The following is a 16245-nucleotide window of genomic DNA, read 5'->3' as shown; positions in this document are numbered from 1 at the left end:
AGGGTCCTGGGGGCCACCATCGCTCCCCCCACTGCACCCCGACATCAGTGGCCAGGCTCTCCTGAGGGCGCTGGGCGTAGAGAGCACCCGGGGCCCCCAGCAGGGCGCTCTTCCTGCAGAGAGCAGGAGGGCTTGGGGGAGCCCCGGGTGCTTCAGCCTCACCCGCTCTGCATCCCTGGAGGGTGGCCGGGTGGGTGGACGAGGACCGGCCGCTAGGTGTTCCCGGCTGCATCTCGGGGGATACGTGGAGCCCAGTTCTGGGGCTGAGGTCCCAAGTCTGCTGCAGGATGTGACCTCCGTGTCCACCTGAGATCAGGTGACGGCCAGGCAGGCCCCTTGGGGGGTCTGGCTGTGAGAGTCCCTCCTGTGGGTCCCGGCTGGGGCCTGTGGCCCGTGGCGCGAGAGGCTGAGGCTGCAGAACTGGGCTCCGTGGTCATGCTGGGCCGGGCCGTGCCCGTCTGCCCCGGCCCTGTGGGCAGCCCCGCTGAACCGCAGGACGGGACGTGCTCCGGGCCGCAGGAGGGCCAGCGCTTGTGTCCAGAGCACGTCCACACTTGGCCCTGGCCCAGCCTGTCCGGAGGCCCCGCCTCTGCCAACCAGCCAGGATGGAGGGGTCCCCGGGGGCCTGGTGCCTTGCCTTCCTCACTGACCCACCCCCCTGGGCTGCTCCGGGGACACCACGTGCACTGGGGACCCCAGCCGCCTGTCCCCCCCGAGGCCTGGCCTGAGGCCTTGATCCCTGGGACACGTGGCTCCCACCTCCATGCTCCTGGGGGCTCCCTGGGGGCAGAGGTCATCTCTTGACCCCACTCGGTAGACACAGGGCCCAGTCCTGGAGGCACCGAGGCCTACGTGGTGAGAGGTCAGCACAGCTGTTGCCCATCCCTGTCCCTTCCAGGCCTGGGGGAAGGGAGTCGGGGGATGCTGGGGGAGCCTCTCAAGACGGCTGGGCCCAGAGGCCTAGGGTCCTCAGCCCCTCCGCCCTCCGTCCCTGCAGCCGTTCGGCTTGGGGGTGAGCAGGGGCAGGCCCCGTGCTGCGCACCCACTGGCCACCAGGCGGCGCTGTTAGCCGCATGGCCCCAGCCAGTCGTCCTGGAAACCCTGGGCGGGGCTTTGGGCGGGTCTGAGCCGGCTCACGTGGGCAGGCACCCTCCCCTGACCGCCTGGCCGCTGTCTAGGGTCGCCCGGCTCCTTGTTTTCTCCCGAAGATGCTTCAGGTGCAGCGGGGTCAGCAGACCAAGCTGTGATGAAGCCGTTCCTTCCGTCCGCCAGAACCCTTGGGCCCCGAGGTTTCACCCCGGAGGCTTCGCCCCGGGTCTGCGGCCAGAGCCCTGCCGACTCTCAGGGTCTCTGCCCAGGGTCTCAGCACCTGCGAGGGCCCAGCGGAGCCAGGAGCACGGGGCGGTCCCCAGCGGGGAGTGTGCGTGGGTTGCCAGGACCGCCACCTGGTGCCCGGGCCCCTTGGCGTGGCCCCTCGGAGCCCCCGGCAGCTGTCCCTCTGGTCCCGTTGTGACGGCTCAGGGCTGTGAGGCCTGCGGGACCTACGGCCTGGCCTGGCCTCCCGGCATAGGAGGAACAGCAGGGGCGCAGGATGCGTCTGTTTTCTGGGCTCCCCCGAGGTGCCCAGCGCCCGTGTGTGCTGAAGGCCTGGGTGAGGCAGCTGGTTTCCTGGCTTCCCATCTCTGCCCCTGGAGAGGTGATTCCTCACCAGCAACAGAGGCATACAGCCTTGTGGGCGACGAGGCCTGGTTCCCCAAACCCTGGGACCCACGGGGCATTCCTGTGATGACGGGAGAGAGAGGCACTGGGATCACAGCTGAGCTGCAGGCTTAAGGAGAGGCCAGTGCAGGGGGCCGGGTCACAGAGGGCTCCAGCAGGCGGGCATTTGGGAAAGGGGTGGACTCGGGCAGACCCCGTGTGTACGACCACATTGACCGCGTCTGTTGGATGCAGGTCATGAATCTCGTTCAGGCTTCTGGAGGCCGGGCTGTCTCTCGGTGTCTGCTGGCGGGCAAGGTCATGGAGGCACCCTTATCTCGGCTGCCAGCGTTAGATGGGTCAACGGGCGCCGTGACTGTGGTGACTTCCGGGTCCCCGGTGTGCGGCTGCGGCCCTGGGTGACCTTCCTCTCCGCGCAGAGCTGAGCTGCTCGGATCCGTGTTTGTCGTAAAATGTAGAGGACGTGAGATTTGCCATCCTAACCTTGTTTAAGCGCGCAGCTCCGTGGCAATAAGCACATTTACGTTGTGCTTAATGGACACTTCTCTGGCGGCTCAGACGGTAAAGAATCTGCCTGCAATGCAGGAGACCCAGGTTCGATCCCTGGGTCGGGGGGATCCCCTGGAGAAGGGAATGGCAAGCCTCTCCAGTACTTTCTCCTGGAAAATCCCATGGACAGAGGAGTCTAACAGGCTACAGTCCATGGGGTCATAAAGTTGGACACATGCAAAACAGAAAAAGAGACTCAGATGTATAGAACAGACTTGTGGACTCTGGGAGAAGGCGAGGGTGGGATGTTTCAAGAGAACAGCATCGAAACATGTATATTATCTAGGGTGAAACAGATCACCAGCCCAGGCTGGGTGCATGAAACAAGTGCTCGGGCCTGGTGCACTGGGAAGACCCAGAGGGATGGGGTGGAGAGGGAGGTGGGAGGGGGGACCGGGATGGGGAATACATGTTAAATCCATGGCTAATTCATTTCAATGTATGACAAAAACTACTGTAATGATGTAAAGTAATTAGCCTCCAACTAATAAAAATAAATGGAAAAAAAAAAAAAGAGTTGGACACAACTGAATGACCAAACAACAGCCCATTAGAATGGCTACGATCCACTCTACATGCGCCCTCTCCCCTCTCTCAGCCCTCCACCCACTGTCTGCCTCTGTGGATTTGACTTCTCTAGGGCCCTCGTTGTATGAGTCAGGGTTTCCCAGACAAACAGAATCAATGGGGTGTGTCTGCGTATTTTCAAAGAGATTTATTATGAGGAATTGACTCACGTGTTTATGGAAGCTGTAAGTCCCAAGGTCGGCAGGATGAGTGAGACTCAGGGGAACCAAGGTTTCATCTGGACTCTGAAGGTAAGAAAAGATCAATATCCCGGTTTGAAGGCCCTCAGGCAGGAAGAATTACCTCTTATTCTGGGTTGGTCGGTCACTCAGTTGTGTCTGACTCTCTGCGACACAGGAGAGGCGGCACACCAGGCTTCCTGGTCCTTCACCATCCCCCGGAGTTTGCTCAAACTCATGTCCAGAGGTCAGCCTTTTGTTCTGTTCAGACCATCAACTATTGGAAGACGCCTGTCTGCATTAGGGAGGGCAATCTGCATTACTCAGTCTACTGATTTGAAGGCTAATCTCAGACAAAGGAAAAAGAACTCTTCATGGGAAAACCCGGAATAACCTTTGACCAAATATCAGGCACTCGGGCCGGTCAAGCAGACACATAAAATTAAGCATCACACTCATATCAGTGGAATCCTACAGGTTTTGTCCTTTTGCACCTGGCATATCTCACTTAGCATGACGTCCTAAGGTTCATCCTTGTAGCCTGTGTCGTCATCTCCTTCCTTTCTGAGATTGCACAGTGCTGTGTGGTTTGGACACAGCACATCTTGTTTACCCTTCCTCCGTCAGTGGACGCTTGGGTTGCTTCCACCTTTGGCTACTGTAAATGATGCAATGGTGAACACAAGTGTGCAGACCTCTCTTTATGTCCCTATGTCCAGTTTTCTGGAGTGTACACTCAGATGAAAGTGCTGCACTCAATATGCCAGCAAATTTGGAAAACTCATCAGTGACCACAGGTCTGGAAAAGGTCAGTTTTCATTCCAATTCCAAAGAAAGACAATGCCAAAGAATGTTCAAGTGAAGGTGAAAGTCTCTCAGTCGTGTCCGACTCTTTGCAACCCCATGGACTATACAGTCCATGGAATTCTCCAGGCCAGAATACTGGAGTGGGTAGCCTTTCCCTTCTCCAGGGGATCTTCCCAACCCAGGGATTGAACCTAGATCTCCTGCATTGCTGGTGGATTCTTTACCAGTTTACCAGGGAAGCCCCTTCAAACTACCGCACAACTGCACTCATTTCACAGGCTAGCAAAGTAATGTTCAAAATTCTCCAAGCCAGGCTTCAACAGTATGTGAACCGAGAACTTGCAGATGTTCAAGCTGGGTTTAGAAAAGGCAGAGGAACCAGAGATCAAATTGCAAACATCTGTTGGATCATAGAAAAAGCAAGAGAATTCCAGAAAAACACCTACTTCTGCTTTATTGACTACGCTAAAGTCTTTGACTGTGTGGATCCCAACAAACTGGGGGAAATACTTAAAAAGATGGGAATACCAGAACAACTTACCTGTCTGCTGAGAAACCTGTATGCAGGTCAAAAAGCAACAGTTAGAACCGGACATGGAACAATGGACTGGTTCCAAGTTGGGAAAGGAATGTGTCAAGGCTGTATTTTGTCACCCTGTTTATTTAACTTATATGCAGAGTACATCAAGCGAAATGTTGGACTAGATGAAGCACAAGCTGGAATCAAGATTGCCGGGAGAAATATCAATAACCTCAGGCATGCAGAGACACCACCCTTATGGCAGAAAGCGAAAAGGAACTAGAGTTCCTCTTGATGAAAGTGAAAGAGGAGAGTGAAAAAGCTGACTTCAAACTCAACATTCAAAAAACAAAGGCCAGGGCATCCAGTGCCATAATTTCATGGCAAACAGATGGGGAAACAATGGAAACCGTGACAGACTTTATTTTCTTGGGCTTGGCGATCACTGCAGATGGTGACTGCAGCCATGAAATTAAAAGATGTTTGCTCCTTTAAAGAACAGCTATGACCAACCTAAACAGTGCATTAAAAAGCAGAGACATTACTTTGCCAACCAAAGTGTGTATAGTCAAAGCTGTGGTTTCTCCAGTAGTAGTGTTTAGATGTGAGAGTTGGACCATAAAGAAGGCTGAGCTCCGAAGAATTGATGCTTCTGAACTGTGGTGTTGGAGAAGACTCTTGAGAGTCCCTTGGGCTGCAAGGAGATCAAACCAGTCCATCCTGAAGGAGATCAGTCCTGAATATTCATTGGAAGGACTGATGCTGAAACAGAAGCTCCAATACTTTGGCTGCCTGATGCGAAGAGCTGACTCATTGGAAAAGACCCTGATGCTGTGAAAGATTTAAGGTGGGAGGAGAAGGGGACGACAGAGGATGAGATGGTTGGATGGCATCACCAACTCAATGGACATGAGTTTGAGCAAACTCCAGGAGACGGTGAAGGACAGGGAAGCCTGGCGAGCTGCAGTTCGTGGGGTCGCGAAGTCAGACACACCTGAGCGACTGAACAACCACAGTCAGGTGAGGACCTGCTGGATCAAGTGAATTCAGTGAGTTTTGTCCATTGGATACACTCACGCGGCCATCATGAAAAACCAGATTTAGGGCATTTCCATTAGGAAAAAGTTTCCCTTCCGGCTGTGACGGAGAATTTACCGTCCCACTTGAACAACCGAAAGAACAGTGAACAACCAGACAGTGAGTGAAAGGCTGGCTCTGAAGGCACTGGCCACCAGGCAACGTGGGACAAAGATCCCCGAGAGGAGGGGCAGGTGGGGTGCGCCCCGCACCAGCCGCAGCTCACGGTCTTGAGGGCGTTTCCAGGTTGTGCTGTGAGAAGAGGGACGCGGTGGTCCTGGTGGGTCCTCTGGGTGAGTCTGGGGAGGTCAGGTGGCTAGCTGCCGTGATACAGTGTCAGAGAGGAGAGAGCTGCCCCGAGAACACTGACCAGCTGAGATGGTCCCTGGAGCGGCCCGTGCCCACCTTGGAAGGGGCGTGTGAAGAGCCGTCTGGAAAGGTGAGATGCTACGGTTCACCATCGCGCTGCGGGCTTCCGTCAGCCAGACCTCTGGACAAGCTCGCCTCTGTGATAGAGAACAGTGAGCCCCAGACTGAGCTGCATGGCAGCACTGACTCTGTGGACGAACTCCAGGAGATGGTGAAGGACAAGGAAGCCTGGCATGCTGCAGTCCGCAGGGTCGCAGAGAGTCAGACACGAGTGAGCAATCAACAACAAAACTTGAGTCCTGCTCTGGAGCCACTTAACAAGTCATAAAAGCGAAGTTCAAAAGGATCACCCTGTTCCCAGGTGATGTCACTGCGTCCTAGAGCAAAGCTTTGGAAGATCTGCAGGAACACAAATCATCCAGCACTCGATGAGGCAACGCTCACAATGACAGGCATGCAAGCAGAAATGAGCAGACACTCCAGGAAGCAGGGAACTCGACCCATGAGGAGAGACGTTATCATGAACCAGCAGAAAAGGACATTAAGAGAGTTATTTAACTGTGTTCTGTATGTGCAAAAGTTACGTAAAACCGCAATGAGATACCAGTATCAGAAAAACAGAAAATAAATGTCAGTGAAGATGTGCAGAAGGTGGAAGCCTTGTGCATTGCTCGTGGGAGCGCAAGATGTGAAGCCACTGTGGAAAAGGGCTTCCAGGTGGGTCACTGGGAAGGAATCTGCCTGCCAAATGCAGGAGACATAGGCTCGATTCCTGGTTTGGGACAATCCGTTGGAGAAGGAAACGGCAACTGTTCTTGCTGGGAAAATCCAATGGACAGAGGAGCCTGGCAGGTTACAGTCCATGGGGTCATGAAAGAGTCAGGAATGACTTAGCGGCTAAACAACAATGACCAACAACTGTGGAAAATAATATGAAGTTTCCTCAAACAAAAATAGAGTTACTCTATGACCCAGCAGTCTCACTGTTAGGTATGTACCCGAAAGGACTGGAAGCAGGGTCTAGAGGAGAGATTTGCACGTCCACATTTATTGCAACATCTTTCACAGATGCCAAGATGTAGAAGCAACTCAGATATCCACTGAAGGATGGATGGATAAAGAAAATGTCGTTTATCAACACAGTGGAATATTATACATCCTCAAAGAGGAAGGAAATCCTGACAGCTGCCCTCATGGGGGACACTGAGGGCATTGTGCCAAGTGAAATAAGCCAGTCACAAAAGGACAGACATTGATTGGTTCCATTTACACAGGGGCCTGGAGAAGTCAAACCCTCAGAAACAGGAAAGGGGAGTCAGGGTTTCGCAGGTGCAGAGTTTTCTCCTTGCAGATGAGAAGTTCTGGGTGTGGATGATGGCGATGGCTGCCCAGAAGTGGGAAGGCACGTCAAGGCCCTGAAATTTACCCTTTAAAAGTGGTTCAGGTGCTGAATGTGATGTTGAGTGGATTTTTTTTTTTTTTTTTTTTTTTGCCTCAATTGAAAAAAAAGAGAGCGAGGAAAAGACAAAGGAAAAAGGCTCGTAGAGACAGAAAGCAGGACTGCGGAGGCCAGGGGCTGGGGCTGGGGCTGGGCTGGGAGCTCGTGTTTAAGGGGAGAGAGTCTGAGTCTGGGGAGGGGAGAAAGTTCTGGAAAGAAGGACGGTGACAGTTGCACAACGCTGCGAATGTACTTTTGCCACAGAGCGATGCACTTAGAAATGGTTAGGGCTGTAAACGTTTTATGTGGATTTTACCACAGTTTTTAAAAAAATTGTTTTTTAAAGTACAGGCAAGAAAGGCATTACTTCAGGAAGTTCCCTCCGGCCCTCCCTCTCCCCAGCCCGGCCCCACGACCACTTCCGGATTCCTGTCCCCACGGAGCGCTGTGACGGCGCTTGGACGTCCTGTAGACGGAGTCAGACGGCCCGTTCTCGTCCACGTCGGCGGCTTCTGGGGCTCCGCAGCCTCTCTTAACATTGCAGATCACACGTTGAATTTTACTGTCACAGCTTGTTTAATATAGCTGGAAGTCTGGAATACTCTCAGGGTTCCATTACAAATTCTGAAGAAGGGTTGTTGTCTTTTTTAAATACTTTTTTAAAAATTTAATTTATCTATCTTAATTGGAGGCTAATTACGACATTGCAGTGGCCTGCGCCATACACTGGCATGAATCAGCCACGGTGTACACGCGTCCCCCCATCCTGAACCCCCGCCCGCCTCCCTCCCCTTCCCATCCCTCCGGGTCATCCCAGTGCCCCGGCCCTGGGCGCCCTGTCTCAGACATCGAACCTGGACTGGCCATCTGTTTCACACATGACAATATACATGTTTCAATGCTGTTTTCTCAAGTCATCCCACCCTCGCCTTCTCCCAGAGAGTCCCGAAATCTGTTCTTTATCTCTGTGTGTCTTTTGCTGTCTCACATATAGGGTCATTGTTACCGTCTTTCTGAATTCCATATATATGCGATAGTATCCTGCATTGGTGTTTTTCTTTCTGACTTACTTCACTCTGTATAACAGGATCCAGTGTCATCCCAAATTCTGAAGAAGGGGTGTTGTACAATTAAGAGGCAGTTACACTTGCTGACGTTTTCCCTGGTGGCTCAGCTGGTAAAGAACGCGGCTGCCAATGCGGGAGAAGCAGGGGATGTGGCTTCCATCCCTGGGTCGGGAAGATCCCCTGGAGCAGGAAATGGTGACCCACTCCAGCATTCTTGCCTGGAGCATCCCATGGACAGGGGATTCAGTCCACGGAGTCACAAAGAGTCAGACCCAACTGCGCGCACGCCGCCTGCACACATACTCGGTAAAGAAGAAGCTGATAAACAGATAAATTAGTGGAGGGAAGGAAAGTCCCAGGACAGAGCGTCCCAGGACAGATGGCAGGGCAGGTTCGAGGGAGGAGGTAGATGACCTCGTCCACCCGCTCAACAGCTCCTCAGGCCCCAGCAGGGATCAAAGGGACGAGGATGGTTTCTAAAACTGGATGGGAATCCTGTCCTGAGCGTTTTTAGAAAGTGAGACCACGCCTTGGCACCCACAGTGTTTCTCTTCGATGTTTCCATCTGTAGCATATGCTTTGAGTTATAAGCATGGAGTTTGGATTTTACCAGCCTGCCACGTGCCTGCAGCCCACATTTTAAGCTAAACTTTTAAAGTAAACTTTTGATGTTAGGACAGATTCAGACTCACACAAAACATCAAAGATAGTTCAGAGGGTTGTCATACGCGCCGCACCTATTTCCCCTCTATGAACATCTTACATCAGTAGAATCACAACATTGATGCAATATTTATCATCAGCTAAAAGTCCGAACCTGATTCACATTTCCTTAGTTTTTTCCCTAAGTCCCTTTCCTGTCCCAGGACCACCCCCCCTCCTCACCCCAGGATGTACCAGACAGTTGGTTGCCACGCCTCCTCAGCTCCTCTGGGCTGTGAGTTTCTCAGACATCCCTGGGTTTTGATCACCTTTGATGGTTTCGAGGAGGACTGGCCAGATTTCACAGAATGTCCCTCTGTGGGGATTTGTCTGATGTCTTCCTCAGGACTGGAGTGATAAGTTTCGGGGAAAGTACACAGAGGCAGGGTGCCCTTCTCAGCACGCTGGATCAGAGGTGTTTGCTGTCAGCATGACAGAAGGCTGAGGATACAGACCTTGACCACCTGGCTGACATGTCTCCAGGCGTCCTCAGCAAAGCTACGTTGCCCGCCTTCCCTGCTGTCCCCTGGAAGGAGGTCCGTGTGCTCCTCTAGGGAGATGGGGCAGCGCCTCCCAACACCCACTGTCTGCCGATGCAAGGGATGCAGCTTCGATCCCTGGTCCGGGAAGATCCCGAATGCCACCAAGCCCGTGTGCCGCAACTCTTGAGCCTGTGCTCTAGAGCCCAAGAGCCACAACGAGCTCAGCCCACGCGCTGCAACTGCTGAAGCCCCAGCTCCGCAGCGAGAGGCCCCGCAAGGAGAAGCCCGTGAACCTCAGCTCGAGCATAGCCCCACCGCTGCAGCTAGAGAAAAGCCCGTGCAGCAGTGAAGACCCAGAGCAGCCGAAAGTAAAATAAGTGGATACAATAATTTTTAAATATTAAAAAAAAAAAGAAATTATGCTGTTTCTCAGATTTTCCCAGCAGGGGCTCTGTTGGGGTGGCGTCTGTGTGTACTGATATGCGTGTCCCCACTGCGGGTTTGTTTTTTTCCGTGGTGTGGGGGGTGGCTGAGCACTTCCTTACTTTCTGGCACCGTAAGGTGCTCCAGACTCATCACCTGCATCTCCCGCCACAGCCCCGGATCAGCCATTTCTCTAAGACACTCTGGTTCCTCCAATGGAAGGTGTTAGAAATCGAGGTCTGGGTGCTGGGGCGCTCGTGGCTGTTGGCGTGTCATAGCTGCTAGGCGCATCCACAGAGCAAGGAAACATAAGTGCGTATGGGAACCCAAGTGTGTACACCATCGGTAAATATTCCTCTGTGTTACATCTATTTCTGTGTGAAGCTAATCACAAGTTCCTACTGATGACTCCCACTCTAACCCCTCACAAGGGCGGTTCTAGCACCTCCCTGAGAGGCCCACTCCAACAGTGACCCCCGGCTCCTTCTGCTTAACTGTGTCATTCCAAAAGGCACATGCTGTGGTTCAGAACCGCTGCCGCGGTTCCTGGGGGAAAGCGCCTTACCGCTGTGACGTTTTGATGCCGTTCACGTCCTTGTGCCTGCGGCTCCTTTTCAGGGTCAGCCACAGCCTTAGAGGCTGGGCCTCTCAGCTGCTCACGGACATCTGATTGGCTTCTGCCCTTCGGCTCTTACGAATGGGGCTTGCTGGAACATTCCCGTACCAAGGCTGGAACGTTCGGCCTTGGTGACTGAGGCACGCAGATGCTAAGACTGGCCCCTGACGAATGCGCCCCATTTTGAGCAGGTGGGACCTGTGATATGACCCGCTGTTACTCCTGGATCTGACCATGTTGTGTGGCTAAAGGGGATCAGGCGGTGAGAGGGACTCAGCCACAGGGTCCCTTAACGCAGTCTCCCCCAGTGGAGGTGGGGAGAGGGTTGGAGGAGAACGCTGCGCTGTTGTTTTACAGATGAAGGGAGCCCGTGCCAAGGCATGAGGGTGGGCTGCAGGGGCGGAAGGAGAGCCAGCAGGAAACGGGGACTGGATCCGAAAACGCCAAGAACTGGATTTGGCCCTGAGCCTCCAGATAAGCCCAGTTGGGCTGACCTGTGATCTCAGCGTCACCAGACACGCGCCACAAGAGATCTCTGATCTATATCCCCGTGGCTAATCAGTGGGTGTTCTCTTAAGCCACCAAGTTTGTGGGGATTTGTTATGCAGCCACGGGTAACTGATACAGTGAGGTGTTTTCATTTCTCTCAGGGACAAATACCTGAGACCCGGGTTGCTGGAGTTTAGAAAGAAAGAAAAGAAAATGAAGACCCTGAGTTGTGTCTGACTCTTTGCAATCCCGTGGACTGTAGGCTCCTCTGTCCATGGGATTTTCCAGGCAAGAGTACTGGAGTGCGTTGCCATTTCCTTTTCCAGGAGATCTTCCCGACCCAGGGATTGAGCCCGGGCCTCCCGCATCGCGGGCAGACGCTTTCCGGGCTGAGCCGCCAGGGAAGAGAAGACCCTGCAGTTTGGAGCCGAGGGATATGCAACTTCACTAGAAACTCCCCGGGAGTTCCCTGAATGGTCATATAGCTTTATGTCCCTGCTGGCAAAGTAAGAGCGTTTCGGTCCTTTGATGTCCTTAATAACACCTGATGTCATCGGTCTCTGCGCCGCTCTTCGTGTTTATTTATTTATTTGCCGCACTGCCCTGCATGTGGGAATTTCAGTCCCTCAACCAGGGACTGAACCAACGCTCCCTGTGTTGGAAGCACGGAGTCTTAACCACTGGACCTCCAGGGAAGTCCCTTCATCGGTCTTTGAACAGTAGCCATTCTAATAGGTGGTTGCTGTTCAGTTGCTAAGTGGTGTCTGACTCTTTGTGACCCCATGGACTGTAGCCCGCCAGGCTCCTCTGTCCGCGGGGTTTTTCCAGGCAAGAACACTGGAGTGCGTTGCCATTCCCTCATCCAGGGGACCTTCCCAACCCAGGGATTGAACCCATTACAGGAAGATCCTTTACTGCTGAGCCACTGGAAAAGCCTTATCGCCTCTAATGGGTGTGGATGGACATCTCCTTGTGATTTTCACATGCATTTCCCTGATGTCCGCTGATACTGGGCACCTCTCCAGGGTTACTGGTCATTTGTCCATCTCCTTTAGTGAAATGCCTACCCAAATATTTTGCCTGTTTTAAAAACTTGGTTGTAAAAAATAAAAATAATAAAAACTTGGTTGTATTTTTATTGTTTGTTGGTTGGTGCTGTTTACATATTTTGAACACAAATCCTTCATCAGAAATTGTAATTGTGAATTTTTTTCCTCCAGGGTGTGAATTGTCTATGCATTTTCTTATTGGTGACTTAAAAAAAAAATTGAAGTACAGTTGATTTACAGTATCATGTTAGTTTCAGTTGTATAGCAAAGTGATTCAGTTATGTTAACAGTGTCTTTTGATGAGAAGGAAATTTTGATTCTGATGAAAGCCAATTTATCAGTTTTTTTCCTGTATGTTTGGTGCTTTCGTGGCTTGAAAGAAATCTTCTCCTACCCTGAGGTCAGGAAGGTTTTCTCCTTTATTTTCTTCCAGAACATTCTGGGGTTTATGTTTATGTCCCTGACCCATCCAGGTTTTATTTTTGTGCAGAACTAAAAGTTGAGGTTCAATTTTTGTCTATGCCATATCCAGTTGTCCCAGCGCCATCTTTTAAAAATATTTTCTCTCCCTGTTGAATTGACGTGGCATCTTAGTTGAAAAATCAGTTAGCCATATGTTTGGGAGTCCGTTCCTGGATTCCCAGCTCGGTTTCCCATTAACCCGTTTGTCTGTTAGCACCTCGCTGTCTTAATTGCTACCGTTAGAGTGGAAGCCTGCAGCTGCGTCCGTTTCTTCAGATTTCTTGGCTATTCTAGATCCTTTGCAATTCCATTTCAAATTAGAATCACCTTTTTTCTTTTTCGGCCTTGCTGTGTGGCGTGTGGGACCTCGGCTCCCTGATCAGGGGTCAAACCCATGCCCTCTGCCATGGAAACAGAGTCCTACCACTGCACCACCAGGGAGTTCCTTCAGATGAGAGCATCTTGTCAGAAACTCAAAATGTCTCTTGAAATTTTGATAGAATTTTCAGCGACTCTACGTTATTTTGGAGAGAACGAGTACCTTAGAAATGCTGAATTTCCTAGTCTACAAGCACAGTGTCTCTCTCCCATGGTTTAGGCCTTCCCTAGTCTCTCTCAGCAAAATTTTTCAGTCTTTCTGAAAAATCTTCTGTGTTTTTAATTATTTTGATTCCTTACCACTTGATTCATTAGTTGATTATTTGATGTTTTTAATGATATTTTTAAAAAATTTATTTTCCAGGAATTCTCTGTCTGTCCAGTGGTTAGAACTCTGGCATGGCCTAGGTTCAATCCCTAACTGGGGAACTAAGACCCCTCTAGCCATGCAGAGCGGCCAAAAAAAAAAAAAAAAATTTTTTTTTTTTTCCCTCAATGCTTCAGTACTAGCATATAGAAATATGGTTGATTTTTCTGAATTGACCCTTTATCCCTCAACTCTGCTGAATTTACTCAGTAGTTCTAGAAGCTACTTTTGACATTTTAAAAGGATTTTCTACCCCTAGGCTCATGGTGCCCTTTTACCCCTGTATGCCTTTTATTTGTTTTTCTTGACTTCCTGCCGTGGCTGGGCCCTCCAGGACAAGGTTAAATGGAGACAGTAAGAGTGGGCATTCTGACATTGTTCCTGCCCTTGGAGGCAGAGTTCAGCTTTTCACCATTATTCATGACTTTAGCTATAGGTTTTATATAGACATTCACATCAATTTGCTTAAGTTCCATTCCATTCCCACTTTGCTGAGCATTCCTTTTTATTATCAGCTCAGCTGGTAAAGAATCTGCCTGTAGTACAAGAGACCTGGGTTCGATCCCTGGGTTGGGAAGATCCCCTGGAGAAGGAAATGGCAACCCACTCCAATATCCTTGCCTGGAAAATCTCATGGACACAGGATCCTGGTGGGCTGCAGTCTATGGGGTCGCAAAGAGTCGGGCATGACTGAGTGACTAACACTTACTCATTAATATTTTGAAAAAGATCTTTATTCGCTTTACACAACAGTAACAATTATATATTATACATTGCGTGCATGTATGCTCAGTTGCTCAGTCATATCCAGCTCTTTGTGACCTCATGGATTGTAGCCTGCCAGGCTCCGCTGTCCGTAGAATTTTCCAGGCAAGAATACTGAAGTGGGTTGCCATTTCCTCCTCCAGGGTTGCTGAGAATCCTTACCATGAATGGCGCTGAATTTTGTCAAGTGCTTTGGCTGCATCTACTGAGGTGGTCATGTGGATTTCCTTGGTTACTCTGCTAAAACAGTGCATTATGCTGATTGATTTTAGGGTGTTGAGCCAGCCTTGCCTTCCCGGGATAAACTCCCCATGGTTACCGTGTGTTCTCCTCTTTACATTTTGCTTGATTGGATTTACTAATATTTTGTTAAAAGGTTTTTATGTTCTTTTGAGGGATATTGGTCCATGATTTTTTTTCTTGTGATATTTTGTCTGATTTTGATTTCATAAAGTCAATTTTATGAGGTGGCCTCATAAAATCTTGGAGAAGGAAATGGCAACCCACTCCAGTATTCTTGCCTGGAAAATCTCATGGAGGAAGGAGCCTCGTAGGCGACAGTCCATGGGGTCGCAAAGAGTCGGACACAACTGAGCGACTTCACTTCACTCATAAAATCTTATTTTCTGGAACAGTCTGTGTAGAAAAATGTCTTCCCCAAATGTTTGGTTGCATGTGCCAGTGAAATCATGTGGGCCAGGAACTTTCTTTGTGGCAGAATTTAAATTACAAATGGAATTTCTTGAGTAGATAAAGGGCTGTTGTGCAGTCACTAAATCATGTCCGACTCTGGGACCCCATGGACTGCAGCACACAGGCTCTTCTCTCCTCCACTGTCTTCTGGAATTTGTTCAGATTCATGTCCACTGAGTTGGTGATGCTGTCTAACCTTTTCATCCTCTGCCACCCCCTTCTCCTTTGGCCTTCAGTCTTTCCTATTATCAGGGTCTTTTCCAGTGAGTCGACTCTTCAAATCAAGTGGCCCAAGTCTTGGAGCTTCAGCTTCAGCATCAGTCATTTCAATGAATATTCAGGGTTGATTTCCTTTAGGATTGACTGGTTTGATCTGCAGTCCAAGAGACTCTTAAGCGTCTTCTCCAGCACCACAGTTCAAAAGCATCAATTCTTCAGTGCTCAGCCTTCTTTATGGTCTAACTCCGTACATGACAACTGGAAAAACCATAACTTTGACTACACAGACCTTTGTCTGCAAAGTGACATCTCTGCTTTTTAACACGCTGTCTAGGTTTGTCATAGCTTTCCTTTCAAGGAGCAAGCGTCTTTTAATTTCATGACTGCAGTCACCAGTGATTTTGGAGCCCAAGAAAATAAAATCTCTCACTGCTTCCACTTTTTCCCATCTATTTGCCATGAAGTGATGGCACCGGATGCCATGATCTTAGTTTTTTGAATGTTGAGTTTTAAGCCAGCTTTTTCACTCTCTTCTTTCACCCTTATCAAGAGGCTATTTAGTTCTTCAATTTCTGTCATTAGAGTGATATCATCTGCATATCTGAGGCTGTTAATATTCCTCCTGACAATCTTGATTCCAGCTTGTGTTTCATCCAAGGCTATTCTGATTATATATTTCTTGTGCTTGTTTTGATCCCTCGTGTCTTTCAAGGAACTTTACCATTTCATCTAAATTGTTTGGTTTTTGATCATCAATTGATAATGTTGAAATATTATTCTTGCAATGTCTTAAAGGTATGACGTGATACCTCCTCTTTCACTCCTGATATTGTTGCTGAAAGTTATGTGTGGGGGGTCTGGCTGCTCGCCACTCAAAAACCAGTAAGCGGTCCAGGTTGGTGGAAAGGAAAGTTTGTTTTATTTCAGATGCTGGCAACAGGGGGAGTAGGGTGGCCGACATCTGTCCAAAGGCTGACCCCTGCCCCTGACAAGCAGCGGGTGAGAGCTTTTACAGACAGATTTTTGGTGGGGGGAGGTTACATGCAGAAACAGCACAAACATCCCTAACAGTGATCTTCAAAGTGGTCATCAGCGGTCTGGCTAGCATCATCTTGGTTGTTTTAGGTACAGTTAATCTTCAGTTCTGGGGTGCACTCGTTCCCATTTCTTTGCAGTCAGTTCTCAGAATTGTGGCAGCTCTTATCGTGGGCAGAGTCTGGCCATAATGTAGTTAACCTCTGTACCTGGGATTTTGGTATCTATAAGACAGCTCACAGGATACGGCTCAGAATATTATCTATAGCCCGT

This window comes from Odocoileus virginianus, chromosome 2 (assembly GCF_023699985.2).
Source record: "Odocoileus virginianus isolate 20LAN1187 ecotype Illinois chromosome 2, Ovbor_1.2, whole genome shotgun sequence".
In the NCBI taxonomy this organism is placed as follows: domain Eukaryota; kingdom Metazoa; phylum Chordata; class Mammalia; order Artiodactyla; family Cervidae; genus Odocoileus; species Odocoileus virginianus.
This window is presented reverse-complemented; position numbering follows the sequence as displayed.